We start from the raw sequence: 22,132 nt of genomic DNA, 5'->3' as shown, positions 1-22,132 counted from the left end.
AGACTATTCACATAAACACAGTGAGAGGTTTCCAGTCACAGGCATGGAGAGAACGCTCATTTAAAAATATGATTAATACGGACTAGTAAGAACAGTCGTGCAGCTCACTGAAGACACCATTAAGTACAGGAGGAAAAAAAAAAAAACAAAAAACAACACAAATCTCTGATTGATTCTAAAGACTTCTCCTGTAAGATGCTCGTGCATCTTACGGACACGCCGGCTTTCCAGCTGACAGAGTGTCTGGGCCATGCTGCTCTCGGAGTCAGAGGTAATAACAGCAAAGGCAACAAATCATCGGCTTAGTCAGTGGACAAGTGGACAGAGTCCTTCCAGCCTTGGAATTAAAAAACAATCACTCTGCCTAATCATTATTCATTGTGTATTTTTCCCTTGGACATATCTGTCACTGGTTCATAAAACACCACAAGATGACTGTCAATTTTAAGCAATTACATGCAAGATGTGTAATGAAATAGTTGGAGACAATGCCACAAACACTTTTATGGCACAGAAATCATAGGTGAATTTCATGACCTTTCTATGGAAACAAAGAAATCAAGTGAGCAGAAGTCACTGTCCACAGCCCGATGCATACAGCGGGCTCAAAGGGCATCTTAAAATCTGCCCTATGCAGTTCTCAAGTCCCAAGAATACGGTGAACGTGACCTTCACCACAACCCTCCATGCATCTAGCCAGGAGTAAATCAGATTCAGCGGGCATGAAAAAGAGTCTTGAGGATTATGTGTAAGATATGAAAAGCAATCACACCACTATATATGATAGAAGATAACTATAAAATAAAAGACTGAAGGCCTGAGTCACCGAGCAGTTATCTATACTGGTACAAAATGATTTTAAAATGTTACCATTCAGATATGGTAGAAAATCATATCCCTCTTGCAAAAAAAAAAAAAGTTCCAAGTAGTAGAAAACAAAACCCATTAAACAAAAGGCAGCCCTGAGGAAAGATGTGGCAGAAGCCTCAGTCTCTCCTCCATCTAGCAAAGCACATCATTTTCCTTTATGGGTGCTCAAACTTTTGCATGATTTAAGAGCAGTTCAGTACGTGCTGCTAGACAGAGCGGTGTCTGAAGAGTTGCACTGGAGGATGGGCACCCACAGGCAAAGATACAACACATTTTACATCTATTCTGCATCTAAGTTATTTTCCAAAAGTGTCAAATGTGGACTTTACAATAAAATTATCATAATGTTTTGGTTCACAGACATGACAAAAAAAATCTTTTTGTGTGCTGTCACAGGTAAAGTACACACGAGACTAGTCAGCGTAAGAAAGAAGAGTTCACCACCCTTTTTGAGATTTGTATGCTGGGCAATACTTTTCTAGGTTGCATATCGGCCTATGTGCAAATGAACAGTCTGAATTCTGGTCTAATTATATACACGAAACATGTCAAGCATCACAAGGAGAGTGGTAGGAAATGAGGTCTAAAATTTCAGAGATTAGGTTGATGAAGAGATTGTATGCAGCTGTCAATAAAAGTCCTCTTCCTTCTCCACAAGTGCCCCCCGTGGTCACAGAGTACTTGCTGAACATGCCGCGTCTGACAGCAGATTGCGAGGAAAATTCTGTGAATTTAAGGGATACTGGCTTTATGCCCATTGTGAATAATGGGCTTTGTCAGGAATGATCTATTCGAGAGCCCAGCGCTGCTCGGGGCTGTCTGTGGGACACAGGTGACCCATTACAAGGCACAGCCTTAGCAGGGGCTCCCAGAGGCGTTGAGCTCCGGCCCCAGCTCGAGGCCAGTCCCCAGGCGGTGAGGGAGCAGCGGGCGAGCCGAAGGCAACACCGACCTCCCCATGGGCTGCCCTTCCCCGGGACCAGCGCGTGTATCTCGTGGCAGGCCTTGCAGGTCCAAAGCCAGCAGCTTTCCCATGGTCTAAGAGAAAGGACACTCGGCACAAGCAGCACAAGTGGTGCAGCTGTTAAACATAAATTGCTCATTTCCTTCCCCAAAGCCTTCTACTACAGTCACAACGTCTACCACGCGTAGTCCTCGTTCCTTAGCACGAAGACGTCCCATCCTCAGCACGAAAAGTGAGCCACGCACAGCGAGGGGCAGGGGAAGCAGAGCTCAGGCACAACGGTCTCTCCTCTTTAGATGGCTGCTAGAGCTAGGGAAAGCTTAGGGGGGTTAATTGCTAAGACTAAAAGACTCTTTCTTGGAGACCTAGGGAAGAAAAGCAGTTATTTCTACTGCTTCTCCTGTTGCTTTTCTTCATATTAAGCATCCTCCTAAAACGTCCTTTTTTTCTTCCATCTGAGCCATGTACTGCTTTTCTCTGCCTTACCAGGACAGTGATTTTCTGCTTCTACTCAGTGACTGTTTGAAAGAGAGGGGCTGTGCTGCAGCCCCAGTAGGTGACCTGAGTGCTAAGATGTCTCGCAACTCAGCTGCTACGGCAGTTGTAGTGCTGCCGAGTCTGCAACCCCGTGACGGCTCCGCAGAGCGAACAGCTGGTGTCTGAGACCAGTGACGTGAGATGTATTCCAGAGACTAATGTTCTCCCAGCTCGCTATTGACACATGGGATGGGTAAATGAGATTTACTTTGGCATCTCATTCACTTCTCAATCCATCTTAGCTAGTACTTTTCTTTTCTCCCCTCCAGCCTGTGCATGGAAAGGTCAATCAGTTTAATTACAGATGTTAGACACACACGTGCCATTTGCAGATCTGCTCAGCATGCTGAGCAAATGGAACTCTGTTGCACACTCCTGCCTTTGGCATTGAATGTAATAGCAGGAGGTTTCTTACTGCTGCAAAGAAACCTCCCCATGTTGTCACTGGACTAATAACAAAAAACAATAGATAACTGAACTGAAGCGAGTTTTAATGACATTTCTGCAGCTTCGCTAGGACTGTCAGAATATGCTCCAAACATTTATTAAAGTTCACCGCCTTTCTAAATAAACATTGACATCTCCATTTTACAGATGTAGAATCCAAGTCAGCAGACCGCTTCCACACAAATCACACACTAAAGAATTCCCTGCTCCTGCTCTGGGGCAGCAGCCCATCTTTGTGCAGCAGAGCAGGGGAACCCGTGCAAGCACTCAGACCGTCGCCTGCACCAGGACGGCTGTGGCGTATGGATCGGAAGGCAGCTGTGGTCAAGTTATTTTATTTCTTTAAAGACCCTGGCTCCCACTGGAGGTGAGCGGTTGGACAGGGAATGGTGTGCAAAGTTCTGCCATTTGTTAAGACAGTCAGCCCAGCACTTTGCCACCTGCAGTTGTCCTGCTAATCGCTGCAGTGTCACTGCTGAAGAAAATTCTTCTGACAATACGGGTAATTTTAATACCTATTGTTACTCTCCACATCCCGGTTCTGCTCAGTACTCCCACACTCGAGACACTTTGCAAAGTACAGGCACAAATGATTAGGAAGCTACAAACGGTCTACTGAGACTGGTGCACTGTTTCTGTCTCTTCGGAGAAACCCACAAAATTCGACAGGGGTCAAGGAAAACAAACAAACGTTAGATGCCTTAGTCTTTGGAACTGATGCTGTACAGCGTTCCAGGAATTCATACTGCAGTATAAACTTCACTTTAAAATACAGGATTCTTTAAACATTTTAATTGCATCCTAACCTTTCACTAATTGGGCTTTATGCAGCGAACAACATCACAATAATAGGTCTGCAACCTCTGCGCAGAATACAAATGGGCTACAATCAGGGGAGAGCACCTGAGCATGCCAGGCCGCCCGCCGCTGAGGGAGCTGATGGACTCATCCAGCACAATAGAGATTTCCTAATCATCCTGTGGCCTTTGTTTCACTGGATTTACTTTCAAAACAAGAAACATCTGAAAAGCATTCCCCACACACCACCGATTTTGGCATTGACTCATCAGAGAGGCACACAATAGCTCTGGAAAGTGATGGCTTTCAACAGCTCTGAAAAGTCACATTTTAAATTTATTTCCATAATAATGAGTCTAGCGAACAATTTTGTCAGAAAGATTTATTTGCATACCTCACATTTATGTTTTCATGTCATTTTTGAACTTCCCATAAGCAATGGATTTTGCGGCTAATAAAAGTGGCAACCCCGAGGGCAGCGACTTGGTTTATGGCTTCGGTGCACGCGCGCAGCCTGCACCTGGGCAGCAGCACTCGAGGGCCCTGCCCTGCGGGATGCTCCGCACCTCTCCAGCCGCGACTGGAGCTCACCTGTCCCTGCCTGCAATGCACAGAACCTGCAGGATGAGGCCGCAAAGCACACCGTGCGGGGAGCAGCTGGGGCAAACCCCAGCTCCGGCACGTGCCCTGTGCACCCGGGCAGGTTTTAGTCCAGGTTTTAAGGCCAAGGTCGTCCCGGCCTCCAGGAGAGCCCAGCTCCCTGGGGTGGTCCTGAAGCAGCCGCCCCGCGAGCCTCCCTGAGGGGCTGCGAGCAGCACCTGAGACCCTGCCCCAGCCCTCCCCGCGCCGGGCTGGCTGCAGGCGTCCCCCGGCAGAGGCTGGTTGTCCCGTGGGCATTGCGGTGCCATTTGTTCTAATTCGTGTTGACATTTCATTTCACACGCTATTAAATGAACCTCTTCAGAAGGATGAAACAGAAATTTGCTTTAGAAAGGAGAAAAATAACATGTGCTTTAGTACAAAACAAACTCATGATTTATTTTTCCGATAATAGTTAACATATACGGCACAAAGCACCCGGTCAGCCTAAAGCAGCACCACTCTGTTGTAGGCAGTACTGTACCTGGTGACTATGGCAGGGCAGCCACCAAGGTACGCCATGTTACAGTGCTTCTATTATTATTATTGCCATTTTTAAACCAGTCATAGTATTTCTAAGTAAACTAATTTTTCCCTTTGTTTGTAAGACGAGTTGAAATGCTTTCTGTAAATACCCAGTTTTGTATCCATACTAATACAATACTGCATAATGGAAGGGCAAGTCTAAGGGAACTTAAATGAATCATTTTTTATTTGAGCAATTTAGCAATGACATATTATATCAATCACCTCTATACTGGGTCTGTAGAGTAAGCAGATTTCTTGACACGTTTTATACCTCTCTCTGAACAATATAAAATGACCTTAGGGATGGAACAAGTTGCTGAAGGCAGCTGTGAATCTCTCTCACTGGTGGAGCAGAGCAAGGAGAGGAAGGGACGCCTTGCCCGGGCAGCCTGGGACATGCTGGGACAGGGGCTCTGAGAGCGCTGCACGGGCCGGGCTGCTGCCGGCCAGGATCGCAGCTCCCAGCTGGGGGGCATCACCCCCGAACACACAGCCTGCTGTGAGCAGCTCTGGGAAGCATCACAGGAGGAAGGGCTCCTGGAGAAACAAAGCTTCCTGCTGCTTACCATGGGCCTGAACTCCCAACATGGTGCATTTATCTTCTGTGATGATTAAATCTCAGCAAAGTTATTAATACTGAGTCGGCTTCATTGTAACATGTTAAAAAACACGTTTTCTTGCTTGTTTAAAGAAAACAACCCCCTTTCCCCTTCTAAATCTGCTTTCATATGGGAACTGTAATACTGAAAAAATGCTGAGAAGGGGCCATTCGTATGTGGCTGATCAACAATTTTATGAATACTGTAAAAATACATCTTACGGGGATAAATGAAGGCCATTATTTGCAGAAACTACACAGGTTCACGATGGCAATACATCAAAGCCCATTTTTACTATTTGATCACTACGAGTTTACTTTCTTCCATCATATTTATTAGGAATATGAGGGGACCGATGGATAATTGAAAATCACCCATAAGCCTCCGTTACCTCCGTCTGTTTGTCAGATGTACAGACGAGCATAAATAAGTTGGTATCATGCTATACGTAACCGATAGCTGCTCGTATAGATAGATGGACGTTAAAATCAAGAGGCTCCCAGTAACATAAGTTTGCCATTATTCAAGTGACATTTTCTCTGATAATAGATCAGCTGGAAAATTGACATCTATATGCGTGTGTGTACTTATGGTGCCAGAGCTGCCGGGAAGGTGCTATGTCACTGTCTGAGACGTGCTGGAAGCGTGCAGGGGGAAGGACGGCGCCACGTCTGTGCCGTTACGCACCGCGAGCAGCGCAGCCCGGAGCTGTGAACCCTCACGAAGCTCTTTGGCCAGCGACGGCAGAGCTGCTCGCAAAGCTCTTCGGCAGCCGCCAGCCCAGCTGCCCCGGAGGGCCTCCGCTGAGCCCTCTCCCTCGGGCCCGACAGCCGCCATTTCCACGGCGGCCTACGCAGCGTGGGCCCGGCGAGGCGAGGCGCCCTGCAGCACCCGCTGCGCTTGCCCGTACCGCACCACGGCTTCCAGAAGTGCTGGAACCGCTGCGGGGAAAACACTTCTGAGACCGGGGAACAATTCTGAGGATGACGTGAACTTGTACTCTCTCCATTTTTAAACTGGGATTATGTCATGTAATATTCTTAAAGATATTCCCCAGGGCCAGTCACTTTTACAGTGAATAATATCTAATCACCCATTTCTTCCCATGTAATATACTACCGCCTTCTAAATTTGTCGATCTAATTAGCTCTTTCCCCTAACACTCGGTATGATTAAATCTGTATTAAAACTTTCTGTGCAGCACAAGAGCAGACACACCTGAGCATTTACTAAATTTAGCAGAGGACAATATTTAATGGGTTATTTTTAATGGATGCTGAAATTGTGGCAGAAATGAATTCTGATTTGAATTTCTTCAACCTCCTTATTTTTTCCTCAGCTCTCTTAAATTGTATATCAAGCAGATTAGAAAGAATAATGGAGAAACCTACCTGCTACCATCCATCAAGTATCTCTCAGAACTAAATTAACAATGAGCACTTTATGCAAAAAGAGGTGGAAGAAACCGGGTTTCTTTATGCTTCAGCTTCATCATTTTGTAAGACGTGTCAGACTAGACACACTTGGACTCATCTCGCAGTTTCCATGCAGTTTAAGCAGGGCAAGCACAAGTGCTGGAAGCAGTTCCCGATGATTTTCCTAACTTGCATTCAATCCGAATTTAAGGAAGATCTGCATGTATTTGGGGTAGTTAAATTGCTTTGCATGAGTGGAGCAAAACCTCTGCACTCTGCCAGATCCGCCACCTGACAGGGAAAACGGCTGCGTCCTCTTCCCCAGGGCCAAACAGGGCTGCCAAAAGCTTCCCTAAGGCTACAGTGCGAGGGAGCGGAGACCCAGCAGTTACCTGAGCCGTGCCGAGGTGCAGTATAAGGGCACTGCACGGGTGCTCTTCGATGGGACTCTCCCCTTGGAGCACCCTGAGCACCTCGGGCACAGCGGCCGCGCTGTCTTGGCCCCTGGGAACAGGGGCATCTTGAGGCTGGTTCCTTTGCTTCGGAGAGAATTTAAATTACTCAGAGCAACTGGCGACTAAAGACACGAAGCAGGAAGGATGGATGAAGGAACTATTAGCTCAGAGAAAAATGGGGTAAAAAGCTGTGATGAGACCTTTTCCAAATCCCTTCGCAGTCATTCATCAGGCAGCAGGATAGGAAACCATGCCTGTGTTGCTGGGGGCTCTCAACTGCCTTCAGAAAACCCCACAAAGGTCTTTGCGTGCCTCTAATTGGAATACTTTCTGTTGTCAGTGCAGGAATTCATCTGAGTCGTGTTGTGCAGGTTGAACGTCAGTTCTTGGCCCATTTAACTGTACAGCCACCTCTTTCATTAGAGTCCACAGGCAGAAAGATAACCAATTCCATCTTCATAATTACAAAGACATCCACAGCAGGAGACAATAAGGTTGTTTCTTACGGAGGATTTGAATTACTTCAATTATCGTGTCTGAAGCCTCCCATTCAGGGAAGCGTGAGGTTTGGGAATACTTCAGAGCAATCAATTGTACCTGATTGGTTATATTCAATAAAACTAGATGGGAGAATTTTTTTGTTCCCTTTAGGCAACACAAGCTCGTAGACTTGTAAAATTTCTGTGCTCCCTTCAGGCTGTCACTTGAACACAACAAAGGCACAAGCTGAAGAAGGGGACGCTAATATTCTGGGTGTATTTAGGCTACTTCTCTCTCAAATAATAGTTCATCCTCACACTTCATCCACAGAATTCAAAGAGTGGTGCTAAGGATGTCAATGCCATTACCCTCACTTTGTAAATAAAGAAACTGAGGCACACAACAGTGGCAGAGTTCTTCCTAAGCCAGGCAGCCTCAGGGGCTCAGCTCTGACTGCCAGCCCAAGGCATCAGACCCAGGCGCAGGGCGCTGCCCTGGGGAGGGCTGCACTTACCGGTTCCTTCCTGCAGCCTCCATTCTTGTCTGCTACCAAATTCCAACTGCCAGATTTATTTTTCTTCAACATTGGAGCAATGTTAATCGGAATTAAATGAAAAAAAAAAAAAACTTTTCGGATTTAAAAAAAAAAAACTTTTGATTTAAAAGAAAACTGAGATTTTCATGTTATCACCCATTTGCCTTGCAAAATGTCTATGCAAATTGCCTTTGTCGTGAGGGGACTTCGGGTGCAGAAGAGGTGCTGGGTGAGCCCTCGCTGCTGGCTGCAGTTCCAGGTCGCACAGCAAGGAAGAACGGCCTGATGGTCAAAAGATAGATCTGGCATGGCATTTGGATTGGTCATGGCTTTATGCTCTCCTACAGGTCCCTATCAGCATATTTTACAAATTTTTTATCACCAAAGTGATGGAAAAGGACCCCTGCATAGACAGTAATTTGGACAAACTGGAGTGCCCTCTGCCTGCTCCTGAGGGCAGGTGCTGCGAGGCACCGGTACGCTTTGCAGAGCGGCTCAAGACCCCATGTGGAAAGTGATCTGGGAAAAGGAATCGCCTTCATTCATGTCATACGGGCAGAAGGAAAGGAGATCCAACCCGTTACTGTGTAAGGCCATAGCTGGCTTTCGGCACAGCGCAGAGTAGAGCAGGAAGGTGTCACGAACCCCACCCCTGACCAAAGGACAAACCCATTCCCAAAGCAGATTCATTCTGCAAAAAAAACCCAGCCAAGCTGAAGCTTGATCTCCAGTACTAAAGAAGTTCTCACGACTTTCATTAAAATGCACTTTTTCTTCCTTTTCTCTCTGGTAGTCAATAAGATAAACAATAGGCTAGTGGAATATAAAGAACGTGCTTTGTGCATTGTGGATTCACAAAAATGCTTTACAGCATTAGAGAGCGAACACAAAAACTGAGCTGATGATGTGTTTATTTCTGTATAAATATGTTTTCCTCTGGTGTCACTTTTGGCACGGAAGAAAAGAAACATGTTTCCTCCTAAACATTTCAAAATGGCCAGAGGATTTAAAGCGAATCCTCACTAAAACATTTGTAATCCTGTCTCTAGAAGGCATACAGAAAAATGGATATGCCTCAAAAACCCATGACACGTTAATGTGTTGTTTTTTTTTCACATAATCCACTCCTATTTAGCCAGGCATCTGACTTGCATTTAATTTGAAGCATGTACATGAGTTCAGACTGGCTTAAAATTCTACATTGAATAAAAACTCTTCAGTGTGTTCTTCACTGATTCGAGGACATAGCTGTGAACTTACTGTTACCTCTAGGAGTTGCGACTGACGTTAAGCACTCCACCAAATCTCCAAACATCTCACTGGTTCCTAGATTATTACATTCCCTAAATGTTTCCCCTAAGAAAAGATTATTTTTCCTCTTCGTTCCCACCTCTCATCAAAACCCTAAGACCTAGTGGGACCATCCAGTTAAACTGAAATTAGATAATATTTTCATATCTGTTTCTTCACTGGCCCCAAAATTTCTTCTGGGGAGATAGGAGAGTTGTTCTTTTTGAGGGAAACGTGTATTTACGAAAGCTACAATTGCTTTGCTCATGAGAATGCCGTGCCAGTTCAGCACACCATCCTGGATCAGCAAAGCACTTAGGCAGCTATTTCATTTAGGCAGGTGTTCAAATCCTATTGCCTTAAGCAAAGCAGGTATCTAAGCAGGTTGCCATGCAGACCGGTTTCAGCATCAGCTTTGCTGTACTCTGGTCTGTGGCTTAGCCCTTTGCTGGTAAGCTGCCTAAGACAGCCCTGCTGCCTCTTTCAAGAGCTGGACAGAGAAAGTTGCAGAAAGTAATATTGTGCACTCCCCAAGGAAATTAAAGTGGTCATGTTAGAGCTAGCTTCTGCGATGGAGAATGAAAGATGCTTGCAGTACCAGTGAAGTATAAGATATTGTGAAATAGGACTGTGGCTTTTCAGAGCTTCAGCTTGAGCATGAACTATCTTATCTACAGACAACCTTGGAGTCTGCTCCTACATTTGCTTTGCAAAGAAAAGGAGGATTTAAAGAAAAACAAAAACTTCTTTCTTTACTTAAGTGTCACCTGAAAGTTTAAATTTAGTTATTAAAAAGTCTCTCTGTACTTCTACATGCATTTTTAAATATAATCATTAAAAATAAAATAAAACCTTAGCATGATCCACCTTACATAACTTTCTCCACAATTTAAAAATAATCCGCACAACTTCCTGGCACTCCGCGTGCATCACAGCAGTTACCGAAGAGGCAGGTACCCTGCCTGCAGTGCACGCAGGACTCATGCCTCGCCCCGAGCTCAGCTCTCCCTTTGCAAAGCTTCCATCTCTGGGTACTGAACCCCTGCACCCCACGGCACGGCTCTGGTGGTGCTGGGGCTGTGCCCAGCTGCTACCGGTGCCCAGCCCGACCCCTGCCTCCCCTGGAGGGTCCCTGATGGTCCCTGGTGCCGGGTTCCCGAGGCCGAGGCAAATGCACACACGCTGGCTGCACTGCAGGGACCTGTTCTTTCTGCAGGTGGCATTTCTTTACTTGCTGCAAGAACATTTAACATTGTAAAGAGCTGTTTATGTCTGGAACTAGAAGCAGCATCACTCTGCATCGTAGGTTGGCTCCTGGCTAACTGAATTACCAGAGAATCCTAAATCTTATGTTATTCTGGTCCAATAAATATTAAAGTCAGGGAAGAAGCTCATGAAGAATCCCAGGAGTACGAACACAAAACAAAGCTATCTTTTTATTCATGCCGAAATCAAGCAATGCATTAATAGAGCTTCGTAAAATCTTCCATGTATTGCTCTGTACCACTCCGTAGCTGAACCCTGCACTATTCACCCAGGGAGGATGGAGTCTGAATGCTCTTCTGTTCCAGCTAAAGATCCCAAGAAATTCTCAGAAGCAACCAAAACCCCAGGAAATCAGTCAGAATTGCAGAGTGGAAAGGAATGCCCACATGAGAATGATAAATGCACTGAAAAATAAGGAGAGCAAGGATATACATCAACATAGGTATATAAATCATGTAGATGTGTGATTAATTTGTTATGCCAGCTATGCCTGTTGAACTGGTAAAGCGATACTAAAATGTGATTGAGGGACTTGTGTGAAACCCTAGGCAAATCTCGCAGGCCTTCATCCCTGTCTGGAGTAAGTTATTACAGCTCTACTCAACCCACCTAAGTTGACAGTTCATTAGGATCTAGCCCGTGGTAGCTACAGAGAACTATTACCGAGCATGCATCAGACCAAACATCCAGCACACTTTATTTTCCATTTCCCAACTGTGTCCTCTCCCACACCCATCGAGCTCTGTCCTCCTGAGCAGACACAGCTGCTCCAGGCGTGCAAACAAAATCCACAGCGCGCAGCAGGCAGGGAGCACGGCAGGGCTCGGACCTCACGTCCTCCCAGCGCGACCCACGGAGCTCGGCTCCGTGCCGCTGCTCCAGCCCCGAGCCAGGTGGGACGAGGCAGGGAGCCCTCGGCGCCCGCCGCCAGGCTGCTGTGTCACCGCTCGGCTATTTATAGGCTCCCGGTTGTATCCAGGGAACCGCAGGATGTTGACTGTTTTTCTTCTATGAATAAAACATGGATATTTTCCTGGCTGGAGACGCTGAGAGCTGCTTGAGATTTAGCATTTTCCCCTCTGATTGGGCTGATCAGCTGAGCTGGTTACTGGTACTTCAGACACAGAGAAAGGATTTCAGATTTGGTCTGAGAGAACGTTACAAACACGAGGTCAAAATGTCCTTTGCTGTGACAGAATGTCACTATCCTATCGATATTATGGAAAAAAAATGATAAAAATACAGGAAATTTGCCTTTTTCTTTCAGATAGCATCATTTTTTCCATTTTTTTCCCCTGATGTCAAAAGATAAGCACCAAGCCTGCTTAGGGATCTCTGCACTGCAAGTTCGCTGCAGCTCTGTCTTTAACATCTGTAAATGAGAGGTCCAGTTGTGTACCCAACTACACAAGGAATGGCCCAAATATTTTACTCCTCTCCTGGTTAAGACAGTTTGATTTGTTTTCCTATTGAAATCCCCATTTCTGCACAGTCCTTTTGTTAGAAAACATGAGACCTGATACATACTGCTTTATTGCAGCCTTGTGCCACCCTCATGCTATAGAGTTATAACAGCATAAAGACAACAGTTTTTCAAGGACCTTCTCCATTGGATCAATGGACAACAGATGACAGGACAAACAGGAGACTGTGTCCGTCAAGCACGCTATGTCCTTTTGTTCATCAGTGTTAATACACATCCTGTTACCTGCAAGTTACCACGTCCACCCCAACTCCTCTCTCCTGTTGAAAAATTAATTCCAAGTTTCCTACAGTGGCACCTGAGATGTGAAATGATAAAAAGAAGGTCAGTTTAGTGGATACATTTCTCCATATAGTTTTGAAGTAGGTCAAGTAATATAGGGCTTGGCATCACTCTCAAAGTAATCATAACTGGAATTAAATTTAGATCTCAGTAATGAAGGTGCTTGAAAAGTCAAAAACTCCAGGTCTGTTTCTGTGGCCCCTCCACCAATGTGGGCCCTCTTTCCTGCAAGGAGCAGGCCCCTGGTTCTATATTCATCTGAACGGATGGTTAAGTGTAGCACTTTCACAGCAACTTTCATTGTAAAATTTCAGTTTATTTATGAGCTTCTATAAAAAACACAACCTTACAGCTACCTCTGCAAGATGAATAAATACCATTAGCCTCTGCTTTTACAGCTGAGGGCATTGCAGCATTGGAAGATTAAGTGAGCTGCCAGGGTCTGTACCACAGTGGTGTGACCAACCCAGAGAGAGAACCCAGACTTTCCCGGTACCTAAGCTACATTAGTCGGAAAGCCTTATTTTCAGGTTCAGAAAGGCTTAACTTTAACACGTAATTTTCATGGTTCGCTAAACTGCTTGGTTTGAGTTGGATTCACAAGAAGAAAAAAAGAAAAAAAGCAGCACGAGAAGTCTCTTCTGTGTTTCAAACTATTGTACATTAGAAACCTTGCAAGAAGAAAGCCTGACCTAATGAGATTACCCAGTCTACTATTTTCAGGGCTAACCACACTAAGGAAGAACAGAAAGGAAAACACATTACTGACTGATAAATAAAATAAAACTCATTTTCTGATTTATTCTGTAAACTAAAACGCTAGAAGAACCTCTAAGGCTATATTAAAGCTGAGAAATATGTAACAGCGAATCAATGTTAAAGGCCATCTCAGCATCCTTTTATCTAACCAGGATTGTAAACACACTGCTACATTCCCAAAGCATAAAATCCATTTACACTTTGCATACTTGAAAAGAAGTCTAATGCATTTTGAAAGCCACAAACTTAACTGCATGCTTCTCCCATTTAATAAAACAGGACTTAATAAGATTTGCAGGAGGCATAAAAGGCAAATTGAACCCTATAGTTGAGTGTGCAATTTCAGGTTCCCAGCAGAGAGGCAAACCTAGTGATGGGGAAAATGTAACACCAGAAGGATCAAAGCAGGATAACAGATGACCAGAAATTTCAAGAAAAAGTCATGACATGTAGACTCAGCACTCAACTTCTTGCAATACTTCTTTTGACACTTAGCAGGTGATTCGTAACGGTGACAAAGAGTCAGTTTCCAAACCCACTTCTCCCAGAAGGATTTCACATCTCGGGGATAACATTACTTCCCAGCTACCCAGGTCTTGTTACTTTTGGGTAGCAGAACCAGACAACCAAACGCTGGCTCCCTTGGTTAGTGCTGCTCTCATCATCAGGCACGAACACGGCTTCCCTGAGGGTGCTGGTTCAGCCTCAGGACTCGTGCCTTCCCCCTGCTCCGGCCACTCTCTGGAGGCAGTTCAGCCCTTGGGGCTCAGGGCTCAAGACATCCAAGACCTGCAGTCAGTTATGTACCTAGGCATCCACCCACCTGTGGACATGACCCCTAACAATCCAGGGCTTTTGAGATGTCTTTGCGGACACCTCGTAGGACCCAGCAAAAGCTGTACGAGTACTGAACGGGGAGCTCCTCACCTCAGAGCCCTCACATTCTGGCCTGCTCTCAGGACTTATACTCGTACTATCTCTGTGAAGCCCACGATGCTGGTAAAGCCTAAGTGCACGTAGTACTTCTCCCTCTGCTGAAAAGTAAAGATGCAGACATGAAGCTTAGTTTGAAAGGGCATATACACAGCAGCAAGCTGAGAGCTTACCCACAAGTGGTGTAACGCACGGCACAGGCTCTGTGACTCAACACAACAGATGCTCTTGATACCTGCCTGACTCTCTGTGCTGCGATCCGAAAGCTTTATGGCAACACTGGAGCCAGAGATGTCAGAAGAAGACAGAAAGGCTCCCGGAGCCTCAAGCAAGCCGTGGCTCAGGCTGTCAGAGGGAGGAACTGGACACCAGCGTGGAGTCAGTACGTGAAACGTGCACACACAAAATGACAGGGGTGCTCCCGCACCCCTGCGCAGTCACCGCAATGCCTGACGTTAGTTCTTCCCCTCGCTGCCTCCCCCTCCCAGAGACCTTTCAGCAGCTCTGGGAGCCAAGTGCTGCTCTGGGAAATGGCTGCCAGCCGCGGGCAGGTGTTACCAGGACAACAGGGATGAGGCCCTGCAGCCCACAGGCAGGCCCGGACGGGAAGGGGCAGGGGGTGAACAGGCAGGGAGCCGATTGCTGTGGAAATACCCGCCTGGGAGGGCGCGTGGAATCACCAGGGATAAGGTTTGTCCCTTTTCCCTTAACGTCTGTGTGAGGGTGCACCAAATTCTGTGTTCTGGTCCTGACACAAAGTTCTGAGCTGCGCAAATAAATCCAAAAAAACTCGGGGTTCCCTGCTGCAAGCTGCCTCACACAGGAAAGGATCTCTGTGGAGCTTCTGTGCTCTGCCTCTCGTCGTTCCCCTTCTCACCCTGCTCCCATCGCCAACCCCATATCCCAGGGTGGCAGCGGGTGTTTCCACGGCAACACGACATAAAGCAATCGTTTCCTCTTACACGGTAGAAATGTTGAATGGCTGAAAAGAATTGGCTTGGGAAAACCTGGAAATTCAACTAAAAATAGGAAAGTTAATAATGGAAGGTGAGAGTGGAAAGCTGCTTGGGGACTTCAGACCTTTTCTGGAGGCCTTGTGCCGGCTGAATGCAATTGCTGCCTCTCTTTTTCCACTCTGAGGAGAAGAAAGATTTTGTTTTCTGGTAAGATGCGAAGCACCTCTGGCAGCGCTGTCCCTTCATTCAAACCTATTATTAGCAGTAGCTCTCCTAATTCTATTTTAATGAAATAGAAATGATTCTGAGGGACCTAGAGAGCAAGCAAAGAGAGGCAGAGCCCCAGATCCCCCTAAGGAACAGACTCACTTGAGAGCACGCACCGTTACAGCAAATGGGCATAATTTGTGCTCTGATGTCCTGCGCAGCCTTACAACAAGTGACAAATCAATCATTATACAAACATCCTTTGATAATCAGTGTGGTTACATTAATTACGATAAATGCTTTTAGCAGCTGCAGTATGTGGACGCAAAGCATAATTTCGTAGGAATCACATTACCCTACTTTTCTCTTCAGGTCCTGAAAAGTCTCTCCGAAATGTTCATACTTCAATAGCTGGATTCAGAGTTTACAATCTACACTTCCAAGTGTTTAATTGTAGAAAATGCAGAGTCCATTACTGTCACAGTTATTAAATATTAAGTAACATTCTTTGCAAAAAGACCCATTACCGCTTTACAAATTACAAATATACCGGAGGACTATATCAGTTTCCCGACCCAGGGGATTAATAGTAGCAGTTGTTGCACAGCAACACGGTACAGCAGATTAGGACCTCACCTAATGAATAACACTGCATCCAATTGAAATTGCAAGGAAATTTAGCTTGCCAGAATGCAATTACAGAAGTTTAAATCTGATTGGATCACAATATTTCTGTATTCTTAAAAAGTGCATCTGTAATGAGTGGTAGAGAGCAATAAATGAGGAGTGTGGGTTTCCCATTGGCCTTAAAGTAAGAAGAAAGAGGGGTGGGGCCTGAAAGCCTTTGAATTAAAGTGACAAATTTTACGAAACTGATCAATGGATACATCTTCACATAATTAACCTCTGGAATTCAGTGTCACAGCACAGCATTTAGAGTAAGAGTTCAGCTTCCTTTTCAGAAAGACCAGACATTTCAATCAAAACCAGGAATTGATGGTCAAAATAACACAATATGAATTTAGAAAAGGTTATAATTCTTTTGAATTAAGAGAGGAATGTCCTTGGTGGTAGGTTTTCCATCACTGCCTGCTCAGGGGCTCTTTTTTCAGAAGCAATTCACATTTGTCACTGTGAATGACAGGATGCTGAACTGAACGGGTTTCTGGAGCAACTGCTCACAACACTGCCTGTGTTTTTATATTCCCTCACATCCTAATGATCGCAAGGGGTCAGATCCTTGGTTTTATGTCTTATCATGGAGCTTTAAGAGAGTCTTTCAGGGGATTTTGGTAAAGCAGAACAGCTACATTAATTGTGTGGGAAACAGAAAGCACATGTTTTGGCACTTGCTGCAGCATCTGTGTTATTTCTGCATTAAGCCTATTGCTGTGAAGAGGATTTCAAGTTCAGTTCCATGCTAGAAAGACCCTGGTTGTTTGGATAGTAAAAATAAAAAAGAAAAAAATGGAAAAAGGGCACAGCCCAAATATTTGGATAGGCTCTAAACCAGCACAGAGAAAAGAAGGAAGGGCGCAGGAGTGCTGCCTCCTGAATGCAGCACAACAGCTCCTTGGTGTTTGAGCTGCTATTTTTCATCTGGTATAGACAGTGCAGTCTAGATGATGGAGCGATTTGACAAGAGCCTTGATATTTTAGTGTTAAGGGAAATCAAAATGAAAGAACGTGCAGGAAGGCTCCGGCTGAATTACAGCCTGGCCTCCCTGAAACAGAGGAATCAGGATGCAGACCACACAACTGGCTGGTCCCAGCAGAGCCTCAACAAGGAGCCTCCTGTGAGCACCCAGCTGGGAGTTTGTATGATAACAGTCCTGGGGCATGCTGGGCCCCCTCCAAAGGCAGCACAAAGATGATTACCAAAAGTGCCATATCTAAACCATAAAGATAAGTGGAAACTCTTCTTAACGTACTATTTAGAGAGGATTTCCCCCCAGTATTTAAGACAGAACTTTCATCAAAATACCGAGAACTGTAATAAATTTTGAGTTCGAGCATCCTATTCTCAAAGACTTCATACTTCATGAAATCCATTTTGCAGGTTAAGGGATTCACCTTATTTGAAGCATGTAGAGAAAGACTTTGTGCAAGGATTTAGGAAAACGCACAATTTGTGTTTTCAGGAAAAAAAGCCCTGCCACTTCAAGATAAAGGAGACAAAGTAAACAAGTCTAAAGAGAATCCTGAAACACCTCCGTGAGACCCCTACTGCTGTCTTTCACTACCTTATTTCTTAGGCTTTGGTCAGAGCCTTTTCTTTTCTCCTCAATATGAGATCCCCTGAGGAACCGGTGTCCTCAGGTCCTCGGAAATCCAGCAGTCCTAATGGGCTGTCCCCACCTCCCCCAGCTGTGTCTTACAGGGTTACAAATCAGGACAGTTCCAATAGTTATAGCACTTTTTACCAAAGAGGGGCTTAACCCTGTATTTTCGTCAATTTTCCCTAAGCCTCTTGGCATTAGAAGATCTGAAAATAAACCCTCTTTCATATTTGGTGTGGTTTTGGAGTCTGATTTAGAAATGGTTTGAGAAGAGCTTTGTTCTCCCTTTTTAGCCTTTATATCAGTCATTTTATCTGATATATGATAAGCTCAGATGAGTTTAAACTGATTCATCCTATTTTTTAATGTTTAAATGTACTCTGCTGAAGCTCCATCATAATGTCACATACTTTTAAAATGAATAATTCATCCTGCCCACCTCTTCTGAAATGCCAAAAGGATACTGCGCCTTACCAGCTAGAAGCAAATACCTTTAGTAAAGAGTACACAAGGAAACAGCGTAATTTAAGAAATAAAACCAACCTGAAATGCACCACTACAGATCTCAATACCATGATCTCATGTAGGAGAGCACAGATTAAAACCCTGAAGGGAGAGAGAAGGGACGGTTCAGAACAGAGACTCAATTGTTCTCTGCATTAGGCACTGATTGCTCCATGCTATGTGGCAGGATTCAAGAAGTACCTGAGATCCACTGACAGGTGCAGATAAGACTCTTCTAGCAAATGCCTGTCAAGGAACTGTGTAAGAAATGACATTGATTTTATCCCCATGCTGCTACTATTTCAGGGGGAGCCTTTGTCAGTTCTATTTTTAGCCGCTATATTATGTACCTTGCTAATAGTCGGGTAGAGTTTTGTCAATTTTGAACCCAGCAGGGATCAGGTTAAGACTCTGGAATGAATGCCACTTTGTGCGAAACTGGTGTTTGCCAACTGGAATAAAACACAGGTACAATGAAAGAAACCCAGAGAACTTCAGGTAACAGGCAGAAGAATTTCCCGCAGCCATACGGCACGATGGTTTCCTGCAGTCACTGTGCCGTGGCACGCTCATGCTGAGGGCTCGGCACGCTGAAGTCTCTCTCCCAGCACCAGCCTCGAGGCAGGGGCAGGCGGGTTCTGTGCCTGGCCTCCAGCAGCCCCTCGTGCCCCTTACACGCAGATTTCCTGCACAACAGAGCACTCCACAATGCTGATAAATGCACGTTTATGTAGGCTGATATTTGGGGACCTGATCTTCATTCATATTTCTCAACTGTTTTATGCAATGATATTTTTACGGAATCACAGGCAAAACACAAGATAAACTCTCCACTGGAGATGCTAGAGGCATCTGACCACTTTTGCTGAATGTTTGCAGCACTACTGAGAACCCTGTCACTCTCAGGACCCCATTTCAGACATCGGCAGGAAGAGTACAGCAAGGACAGACTTGAACCATTCAGCCTTGCTTTTGTGGAGACGGGCTTTCAGAAAGCCAAGCAGCTCTCCAAACACCTTATGAGTGTGGAATAAATAAAAATTAAAGCAAAGTAAAAAAAAAAAAAAAAAAACTGTAAAAACTCCAGAGTCATTTTCCATCAAGAGCCCCATACTGCTCATCAAACATTGAAGAGCAGTCTGTGAATATCTGAAAAAATGACCTCATTGTCATTCTTCAAATCTTCCCTTCAAGCCTCACAGCACAGCGAAGCTTGCAAAAGAGCACCAGATGAATCTAGACTGCCGTGGCCACACGTTTTCACATTCACCAACATCTTTTCACTCACAACTATTTTTCATGTGGTTGAAAAGAAATGCGAATGTGTCAGCAGAGCCCCTGAACACCCACCCGGGCTCCCTCTAATGTAACTTGTACGGGGAAGGAGAGCAATGAGGCAAATGGTTTTAGCGCCGTGTGCGAATCTTCCAGAGTCTTAACTACAAACCCAAGGAGCTAAACCACACAAAGCATCGCATTGCTACAGGTAGGTCCCAGATAGCCCTAATTATCAGCACTTTGGGGCAGGACTAGGTGAGAGGCGCTTACACCCCGACAGAGGACTCAGTTCTGTAATGCCTTACACATGATTGAATCTTTGTTGGTCTCCAATTAATCTCGGAGGGCTGATTGCAAGCACTCTGAACCCTGGTGAGAAATTAACATGTGGGGGATCCCTTCAAAAGCAGGGTAGGAAAAAGCAAAGCCCTAAAGCAGAAGGTGTGTCCCGAACCCCAGGCAGAGAGCTGGCAGAGACGGCAGGCACAGCACAGGGCGGTCACAGGCAGCGCTGAGCTGGGCGGCAGCGACAACGCGCAGGGGACTGCGGCGTCTCCAACACAGATCCCTGGCAAAAGCAATGCTTGTTCACACTGTCAGCTCCTGATCAGCCTGAGTCGCACCGCTTTCCTTTCAGACGCTGGACGGCTCCCCGGGGAGTATTAGCAGGGTCCTGGGGCCTGTTCTGAGGTCAGGCAGAGCGGTGGAAGTGGCGCAGAGCCCGTCCTGCACCAGGGGGATGGGTGAGCTGGGGGCACGGGCCTGGCGCGGAGGCACCAGGGTTTGAAGGAAACTGTGTGATATATATCTGTATGTATGCGTACGATTGCACAGTGCTTTCATAAAGCCTGTAATACTGCCGGGGACAGGGCAGGGCGAGTTGGGGTCAGATTTTTCCTTTTCCTGTATAAACCGTCACTCAGCAGTGTCATTTATAACTGCATATAAAAGAAAGTTACTCATTTCAGAAGTCTTGCTAGACTCTAGACACCAAAACGCCCAATGGGAGAAGCATGGCAGAATGCACTGGTAAATAAGCACAGGATGGGACGCTGAAGACCAGGGATTCATTAACAGCTTTTAAGGCAAGAAGGGAACATTATGCTCATCCCTAGTATTGGCTGTTCAATGTCCCAAGGCAAGAAAAACCCTTCTACTTGCAGACATGTCACGGCTCACAACTGATTTGCTTAATTCTGAAATATACTAGTGCTTTCTATCTAGCTCTGTAGCCCCTTTTTGCTACCATTTTTTATTAGGTGACTTGGTTTATTCTAGTACCAGCCTGCTAGGGGAGTTACCAATAGCTGCTAAGGAGATATTCTCAGTTCCAGAAGTCTCACAATTCAAGAGGAGGTGATTTAAAAGTGGAAGGGACCCACTGTGCAGATGAAGAACAGGAGCACACGGACTGACTCCTGAACTATATATACCGACCTCTGTTCCAGATCCAGCATTGATTTAAACAGTGCTTACAGTAAAGGAGGCACTTAAGTGCTTTGCTGGATGACGACTGGGACACCGAAGGTCTTGGTGGGTTCAGCTCCAGCTTTTCCCTGTGGTAGCTAAGTCCCTTTTGTTACGTTTTGCTATATTTCTGTCACTTCAAGGAGAATATTAAGCCTTGTCTCTTACTAGCCATCTGCAAAGAGAAGTCTAATAAAACTCTGTAATGAGTTCTCACTGCAGAATTCTTACCCGCCATCCACATTTTGGACACCTTTCACCTCATACGTCCATAGAAAATGACCTTTCCTACATCTCATGGCTCTGATCTGTTAACACTGAGTTCTACATTACATTCACACCCCCCATGACATGACTTAAATCTGAACCAAGACAAGGGTAAAGGGCGGGGGGGGGGGGGAATCCAGATTTAGCTTCTTTGTAATTGATGATTCCATTTAAGAAATAGAAAGTACTACTCAAGAGAGGATAAAAGATACCTTCTATAGGAATGCATAAATTTACAGAGGGACACACAGCTTTCATGACTCATAGGAGGATTTACTATCTATATTGCCTTTTATCATGACAGCTTAAAGCTCATCTGCTGCAAATGGTTTCAAATTAAATTTCTGGGGTATGAACGTGCAGGAAAATGATCCACTGACTACGGTACTGAACCTGGGGTTTGGCTGTGTTGTGCAAGGTGCTCTTTTGCTCCAGAGCCTACGTGACAACAGCATCTTTGTGCCTCAGTTCACCACTAAGGACTGTGAGTCATCCAGCTGCTGCAGTTACACCGATGAAGTAAGTTAATAAGAGAGACAGGGCAAACATCCTGTTTTGTTCTTGATTCACGTAATTGGCTAAGATGTAGCTTAATTAAGCAACCTTCCCTCCCTATAGGATGGTCTGACTGCCATCACTTACCATACGTAAAGCACTACGGTGTCACTAAATACTGTTCTTTATATTAAAAACTTGTATCGCAACATCACCGTGATAACTGTACCTCCCGCTGGCAGCCTCGATAGAAATGCCAGAGATGCAACAGGGCCTAGAGACTTAAATACCCTCTCAGCTCCAGAGCTGATGTCTTTCTCGCTAACACACGTTACTGAGGCTGTGCATGGCACAGAGCTGATTCTTGCTGAATCACTCGGAGGCTTTTTGCTGCTTGTA

The 22,132-nt window shown here is 45.4% G+C and overlaps 2 protein-coding genes and 1 long non-coding RNA gene across 18 annotated transcripts in view; 1 reads left to right on the top strand and 2 right to left on the bottom strand.

Annotated features, from left to right (window-relative positions):
• Nucleotides 1–22,132, top strand: part of KCND3 (potassium voltage-gated channel subfamily D member 3) — a 117,523-nt gene that overhangs the window by 21,942 nt on the left and 73,449 nt on the right. The window lies entirely within an intron of this gene.
• Nucleotides 1–22,132, bottom strand: part of LOC136786944 (uncharacterized) — a 197,222-nt gene that overhangs the window by 108,900 nt on the left and 66,190 nt on the right. The window lies entirely within an intron of this gene.
• Nucleotides 10,235–15,800, bottom strand: LOC106041335 (uncharacterized). The gene is made up of 3 exons (XR_007165846.2): nt 14,275–15,800; nt 12,532–12,604; nt 10,235–11,227 (listed from the first exon to the last, which is right to left on the bottom strand). It is a non-coding gene; the product is annotated as an uncharacterized lncRNA (long non-coding RNA).

This window comes from Anser cygnoides, chromosome 25 (assembly GCF_040182565.1).
Source record: "Anser cygnoides isolate HZ-2024a breed goose chromosome 25, Taihu_goose_T2T_genome, whole genome shotgun sequence".
NCBI lineage: Eukaryota > Metazoa > Chordata > Aves > Anseriformes > Anatidae > Anser > Anser cygnoides.
This window is presented reverse-complemented; position numbering and strand designations above follow the sequence as displayed.